The sequence below is a fragment of the Apium graveolens genome, chromosome 3, assembly GCF_009905375.1.
Source record: "Apium graveolens cultivar Ventura chromosome 3, ASM990537v1, whole genome shotgun sequence".
NCBI classification, from domain to species: Eukaryota; Viridiplantae; Streptophyta; class Magnoliopsida; order Apiales; family Apiaceae; genus Apium; species Apium graveolens.
The window spans coordinates 257,678,684-257,687,187 of record NC_133649.1 but is presented as its reverse complement, the minus strand read 5'-3'; the positions used below and the strand labels follow the sequence as shown (position 1 = coordinate 257,687,187).

Genomic DNA, 8,504 nt, shown 5'->3' with positions numbered 1-8,504 from the left:
AGGCTTTACTTTATAGATTAGTAAACAGAGGTTTACATAACATGCAATAAGATGAACTAAACCCTACTTTAAGTTATCTCTAAAGCTTTCTATTTCTGGCTTAGTGAATCTTTGCAAATCGTATAGGTCTGAGACATTCCTTTGTCAGTTTATCTTGGCCTTTGATCTTGCACTCTTTGAGCTGCTTTTGTAGACTTTTTAATCTAAGTGATTAGATCATTTATTAATTGATAATCTTTAATCTTTAACTTGTATGCATTTTGTACTTGAAGTTCATATCGAGATCTCTAGTTTGTTGCATAGAGACCTGACATCTCGAAAAGTATAATGGCTTATCAAGATCTCTGAGTTCTCTATAAGTGTTTTGACTTGTCGAGGTATTTGAGTTCTCTATCACTGAACTTGGCTTGTCGAGGTCTCCAAAACTCTGCATGTAGAAATGGCTTGTCGATATCTCTGAGATCTCTATATGAATTTTGACTTTTTGAGGTCTCTGAGATCTCTAATGAGAAATTGACTTGTCGATATCTCCAATCTTCATATCTTCATTTTGACTTGCAGATATCTCTGAGTTCTCTATATGCAAAGTTGACTTATCGATATCTCAGAGATCTCTATATACATTTTGACTTGTAGATATCTCTGAGATCTCTAATGATAATTTGACTTGTCGATATCTCCAACCCTCATGTCTTCATTTGAATTTTTGATTCTAGGACTTCTCTATAAACCATTTTGGACTTCTCGATAAGTCATTATGGAGTTCTCGAATGACTTCTCTATATGACTTGATCTGTGACTTGTAGATAACTTGACTTATAAAATTTTTCCTAATACAGATTTATTCAACTCCAAGCTCCTCACCTTTTCTCTGAGGCATGATCTTGTAGATCTTCCAGAGTTTATTCTTATGCTTGAGACTGTTCACGGAAAAAATACTCCAATCTGATCTTAAACATTCTTATAGACTCAAGTAATATAATACAAAATACATATTTAGACTATCATACAACTAAAACTTAGGGTTTTCAATGTGACTTAGTCTTGGTATAATACATGCATGTCTTGCACAACAATGTCTTGCACAACAAAAGCAACTCAAGAGGAATGTCTTTAAAGCAGCTTTATGTCACAAGAAGATCCAAAGAAGGTATAAGAAGCTTTGTTGGATCCTGATTGGGTTTTAGCTAAGCAGGAAGAGCTAAACCAATTTGAAAGGAATAAAGTTTGAAAGATGGTACCCAAACCTAAATGCAAGAATTCTATTGACGCCAAATGGGTATTCAGAAACAAAATGGATGAGAATGTCATAGTCATAAGGAATAAAGCTAGATTGGTTGCTAAGGGCTATTGCCAACAAGAAGGAATAAACATTGATGAGACTTTTGCTCCTATTGCAAGACTTGAAGCCATCAGAATTTTTCTAGCCTATGCAGCCCATGCCAATTTCAAAGTCTATCGAATGGACGTCAAAAGTGCATTTCTGAATGGAGATTTCGAGGAAGAATTCTATGTCAGTCAGCCTCTAGGTTTTGAAGACTCTAACTTTCCAGATTATGTCTATTATCGTTTGAAAGCACTTTATGGACTGAAGCAAGCGCCATATCTAAGGAGCTGGTGTTATAAATCCAGAATGGATTTTAACAAAACAGAACCAAATTTAATGGATTACATACTTCTGAAGGAGAGACAGCCACCGTTATATCCTAGAAGAAGCTTATTCTGTATGTCCTTTATTTTCTGGTTTTGTTTGGAGATGCACTATTATATATATATATAGAGTAAAGTTCTATGGAGTCCACCTTTAATTGGAGTCCTCGGAGTCCATATATGTTCTGCAAGTAAAATATAGCTTAAAATATTGCAAAACATATTATTTTTCGACAAACATCACTATTCTATCAAAAATCTTGTAGATTGCATACATTTTACAAGCAGAACATTGCAAAAATATATATTCTACAAAACATGTTTAGTTTGCAGAACATAAATGTTCATGTTGCAGAACATATTGCAGAACATACATATTGTACCGTAAATATATGAGATTTGCATGATTTTGTTGAAGTTATGCTATTTGTGTAACATGTTTTGCAAAATAACACGTTTTACAATATATTTTATTTGCAGAACGTAGATGGACTCCGAGGACTCCGATAAAAAGGTGGACTCCATAGAACTCACATATATATATATATATATATATATATATCTGCTGCTCAGTGCATGAAATGAATCAGCACATACTTTGCATATAATAGCTGCACGCAAAGATCCAAATTGAGGACGGTGTCTCTAGTCAAGTTAGGTATATATATATAACTGAAAAGCAGTGGTATAGGTCAAAGAAAGAAAAGTATATGTGGTGCAAAACATAGTTAAATTACCTTATATTAAAACATGTAAAAGGACTGCGTTGATACAGGATCGTCCAGATTAGTAGAATTTGCTTGAAGCATAAGGAGGGAGGCAAGTATAGTGTGACCTATAACCTGAAAGAATAGGTATAGGGAAAAACTCTCAAGAGAAATGTAAGTAATCAAGGTTACTCCAGATGTGCATGTGTCTATGTTTTTATTTTTCTATATGTCTGTAAGTCTTGTTGGGTGGCATAGAACTTACAGACACGATCTTGCATATTAGAAGCGACGAAGAAGCTCCTATAACCACAACAAACCCATAGGCAATTAGCAGGATATATAGACAGAGAGAAAATACCTGCAAAATGTGAAGTCAAATAAAAAATTTACCAAATAGAAGTTATTAATAATCTATAGACTTGTTAGATATGTAGAGAAGATATCAGTTGATGAATAGTTACTAGCTTTCTGTTTGCCATATTTGACACTGAATGTCATAATGTCGAAAGCTTTGTCTCCTTCAACATCAGGTATGTCCTGTTACACAGTGCAGTAGATGGCGATACTTCATATTTATTATTAAAGCTTTAAATGATTGGTTGATCCAAGGGCTGTGTCTTAGCTTGTAATTATGAAGATAACACCAGCTCCTTGGATATTGTTGATTGGAGTGTGCTTGATGTTGGGAGTGGTAACGGTCTGCTGTTTCAAGAATTTGCTAAGCAGGGGTGACATGAAGGCATTTTCTCACTTAGTTACCTTATTGCGTATGTATTCTACACGTGATCTTTGCGCAGACTATTTGAAAGCCTTTTTTCCTAGACTCGGCTGTACATTACTTGACTTGATAATTGTAGTTGCGTCTCTGTATAGTATATAAATGGAATAGTATATAAATATCTAATTTGGTTCTCTTTTCCGTAATTAAATTAATGTAAATTTAAATGTCTTGCTAGCACATGGAGGATGTTTATATATATATATATATATAATGTGATCTTCTAATATGACCATGTTTCAATATATAACATATACAATATGCAAAATGAAAATCGGATTGCGTTGCTAAAGCAGATGGTAGTTTTGTGCCTAAAGATGCGAAAAAGAAACAAGAGGAAAAAGGTCAGTTAAATTGCTTGGTTTTTTAATGATAGATGCATCTCTTCTGTAGTTCTGTAAATTTGGCCATGTTTTCTTTTTCTTTTTAATCTGGTTCTGTGCATTGGGTTCACGTGTTTCATTGTATTTATATATTTATATGTAGTCAGGATAGATATAGATTTATATACATGTTCATTCTTTGAACTGGTGTGTGATATAGCAGTCAGCAATGATAGTAGAATTAATTCAGGATGTATACATATTCTAAGTTAGAACATGTTACCAGTGATAGCTCCCTGTTCTGGCATATGACTAAGTGGATAGAGTAAATTATGGTCAATTTTGAATGCCTGGAGGTCTGCTGGAAAATGATTTGAAACATGGTCATCATACTAAAAATGGGTGCGGACTAGCTGTTGCTAAATTATGTCTGATTAGACGCAAACAGGGATGTTCATCCAACCTCATCCATAAGGTAGCTATGCATTGCATGTCCAATATCTCTGGAAGTTAATTATATTTTGATTGGTTACTTGATTTAATTACCTATAAGAACTACCAAGTTGTATAAATATGCAGCCTAGGGAAGATATGTGAATTATTAGTTAATTATTCCCTGAGGAATAGTTTTGGTAAGTTCTTATTTTTTTCATATTTTTATTAACATGATTTGTCCTTGGAGAATTAATGATACTATGATATGTTACAACAGTCTGTTCCTTGAGTTCTCACATATGTGTTTGCTTGCAGAATTTTATCATTCTTCCAGTAGGCGCCTCTTCATTCTCAGAGGCAATGAAAGATATCTCATTAATATGTTTATGCCAATTTCCGTAGTTTGTGTATTTATTTGCCCTGTTACTTTAATTGCAGAACAACAAGGGTTCAAAGAAGATATCATAAGAAAAGCTCAAAGATCTTTATAAGTCATTTGTATCCGAGTATCCTATTGTCTCCATTGAGGATCCATTTGATTAGGAACTGAATATGGAGTTCAAGTACAGATTGCGAAGACAGCTCTGTAAACAATTCAGACACAACTTCGGATTCTACTCTCACTAGTAGCTAACATTGGGTGCATTTTTTTGTGTTTGTGTAGTTAAGGTCGTAATGTAGATGTTTATATTTTGTTAAATGTTTGGATGTAAACCAGTGGTAATATAGCAGATGTTTGGATATTAAAAAATTAGTGGCTATTGGATGTTTGGTAATGAAAATAAAATTGGCCTTTTGTTTTGATTGCGATATTGGTTTGGTTTGATTTGGTTTATAGGTTTGCAAGAACATAGTTCAGATACCAATCAAAACCTTTCATAGGGGTTTGACATTAGCTCAATTTAAGAAAACCTATGTTAAATTACATCTTTAACAACAGTTCAAAATTGATCGAAAATACAGGCCTACAGAACCGATGTCTAATATTATTTTTATATCAGTTCATAAAATAACCGATGTTAAAAGTACTTATTCATAACGTCTTGATTTTCATAAATGTTGTCTTTTTCTTTTTTTTTTCTTTACGTGTAACATGCTTAAATTGATAGAAATTAAAAGACAAACTATTATTGAACTCGTTATCATGTGTTAAAATGTAATATATTAGAAAAAAGGCATCAGTTTCGAAGTTACAGTTTCTAAGTTAGAACTATTGTCTACTGGTATCTAAGACATCGGTCTAAAATCGATTTCTAAAACTCTGGAGCTTTCTCTACACATGAAAATACATCGCTTTTAAAAACTTTTAACATCGGTTTATAACCGATGTCTTTTTACCTGTTTCTTGTAGTGCACTCTGTTCCCTATGTATCCAATATCTGATCGTTTTATCCAGTTTTTCAAATCACTTGTACCTATCTCAGTTTAAAATCATTCATTAAACAGCACACGTAAAATTGTTTCATAAATCATTTTCATTCGAGATAGGATACCTTTTCGAAGTTACTTTTCCCCAAAACATATTTAAAACAATTAGTTATAACTATAGGGGATACGTAACTTAAAATGCATATGTTCCTGTACGAGAATAAAACAATGGTTTATTCATATATAATGAACCATAAAAGTATGGTCAGGGGTACTTGCCTTGCGATGATTTTTCGGGATTCCTAGGGTATTTGCAGTCGACTGACATTAGTCCTCACGAACTCTAACTGGAATCTACAGTAACTGAATAACCTAACTAGTTATACCGCTATACTTGATATCCTCGAACTTAACTAACCGAATCTGATATTCTGACTCGTATAATATACACACACATAATCACGTAATCTATATTCACAATACAGATAAAATATTTTATATCGTATAGTACACTTATCGTATTTAAAATAATTTTTCGGAAAAATTTAGCGACTCCTCAATTTATAGGATTACCCGTCGAAACATAATCGACATCACAATCCCAACAAATCACAATTTTCAATCTGCGTCTCAATATGACTTATTAAACTAAATAATTATTTATGTTTTAAAAAATAATTATACGAACCACTTTATTTGTTTTATATATTTAGGACTCAGATTAAAATCATCACCCGTCCACCGTTGACTCACCGAAGTTCATCTTCAATGGCGGCAAAATTTGTTTGTACCCGAAAATATTCAGATGTCCGAATAAATTTCACCGATTAAAATCATTTCCCGCATATATTATAATTTAATATCACAAATTTTAATCAATAATTCCCTGCAGTAAAAGGAAATTAAAATTAAAAATTTTAACAATTAAGTTCAACTGCACGCACAGGGCCCAACAAGAGCCCAACAACAAGGCCCAACAGAGAAGCCCAACACAGGAACACGGCCAAACAAACACACAGGCCAAATAAACACACGCACGCTGCACAACTCACACACACATACACAGTACCCACACACACACAAACACACATTACACAAAGCACATGAATTGCACACACATATATATACAATGTTATATATTCATATATAATAAAACGAAACAAATCAAAACCACCAGGCCTCACCGGAACTAGCCGGCGGCGGCAGTAACGAAATAACCGGGAACGGAAACAGAGAGAGACAAGGAAGAATCACCGGAAAACATGAAGAAAGCAGGGGAAAAGATGGGAACAGAGAGGGGAGAGAGAGATACAGAGAGATAGGAGAGAGATTCGACCGAGAGACAAGAGAAATTAGAGATAAGAACAAAATGAATTAAGAAATAAAATGTATGTAATCGATTTGCATCTTCCATGTATCGAATAAACTGAAAAAAAAATTAGACACTTATCAACTAATATACTAACTGTGAGACACATGTCCAGTATTACCCAGTAGCCTAATTTTTGTTCCGCTTTTCTCAATTAAATGAACCTGAGGTGCGCATGAAAATTTATCGAAAAATGTCTAAAATAATTTTAAAATTTCAGAAATAAATAAAAAACTAATATAATAATTTTTTCATAATTTTTAAACCATTTTGGAAATGCGCAACATACCCGCATTTAACGAACAAACGTGCGGGTGAATTTAATCCCAAAAATTTCTAAAATAATTTTAAAATTCACAAAATATTAAAATTTAATAAAATATGAGTTTTGTAATTTTTGAAGCATCCTGGAATTAAATATTGAATTTACACATAAATGCAATCAGAAAATCATTTAGGGCTATTTAATTACTGAAATATTGATTTCTAAATATTATAAAATCCCAAAAATCATTATTGAAATTATAAAATCATAAAAGCATTTTCAGAGACAACCCAAATATTTATGAAAATAAATCTGCAATAAAACCACTTTTAAAAGTGAAATAAAAACAATATGGCTCGCTATTTAATTATACAATTAAACCTCGTAAACCACTAACCACATATAAATGATCACAAAACATCATACAACTAACATGACCAATATACATATTTTTATTTATGTTAGGAAATGAATAACACACAGAGGGGGGGTGAATGTGTTTTACTGTTTTTATGCTTTTCTTGAGCATTTTATGGTTGAACAAAGTAAATTAAATCTTGTACTGAAATGTGTTACTGCAGAAATTAAACATGCAATAATAAAGAACACAGATCTTTTCAAAACTCACTTAATTTTATATTAAAATTAAGAATGTTTTGCTAAAAAATTTCTAGGCTCTTTGTTGATAAAGAGCGTAGCTTCTTCTTGAGAGTGTTACAAGATTTTTTATCTAAATTGTTACAACTGACTAACAGACCAGTGTTATCTTTATAATTCAGTTAACTGCTGGTTTACACAGTGTACAATAAGACATGCTATTAACTTGAGTAAACTGTCACTTGTCATTTCCATTTTAGGAAAAGTGTATCTTCCATTTCTGGCTTAGCATATCTTAGGCATGATGTGTTTACTTTGATCTTCCTTTGTCAGTTAATCTTCACCATTGATCTTGCACATCCTTCAAGCTGCTTTTTGTAGACTTGTCAATCCAACTGTTTAGATTGTTTGTTGATTGTAAATCTTGGATATTGAACTGGTCTGCAAATTTGTACTTTGAGATTTTACCTCAAGATCTCTATTTGATCTATAGAGAACTTGACATCTCGATAAGTATATTGGATTATCGAGATCTCTAATACTCCATAGTTAATTTGACTTGTAGAGGTCTCTAGGGTTCTCTAGAAGAGAATTTGGCTTGTTGAGATCTTTAGTCTTCATATCTTCCCTTTGACTTATCGATATCTCTGAGTTCTCTAGTGGTTTATTGACTTATCGATAACTCAAAGTTCTCTTGTCAAATTTGACTTGTCGATAACTCAGAGTTCTCCAGTGAATTTTGGCTTATCGATATCTCTAAGTTCTCTAGTGGAATTTGACTTATCCATAACTCAGAGTTCTCTAATGAATGTTGACTTATCTATAACTATGAGTTCTCTAGTAAAGAAATGACTTGTCGATACCTCCAATCTTCATGTCTTCAATTTGGCTTGTCGATATCTCTATGAGTTCTCTAGTAGCTTTCCTGACTTCTCGATAAGTCATTTGGAGTTCTCGAGTGACTTCTCTATAATACTAAATCTGTGACTTGTAGAGATCTTGACTTAGA

The 8,504-nt window shown here is 32.8% G+C and overlaps 1 long non-coding RNA gene across 1 annotated transcript; it reads right to left on the bottom strand.

Moving 5' to 3' along the window:
• Nucleotides 1-2,191: 2,191 nt before the first annotated feature.
• Nucleotides 2,192-2,961, bottom strand: LOC141711041 (uncharacterized). The gene is made up of 3 exons (XR_012571196.1): nucleotides 2,822-2,961; nucleotides 2,623-2,718; nucleotides 2,192-2,492 (listed from the first exon to the last, which is right to left on the bottom strand). It is a non-coding gene; the product is annotated as an uncharacterized LOC141711041 (long non-coding RNA).
• Nucleotides 2,962-8,504: the final 5,543 nt, after the last annotated feature.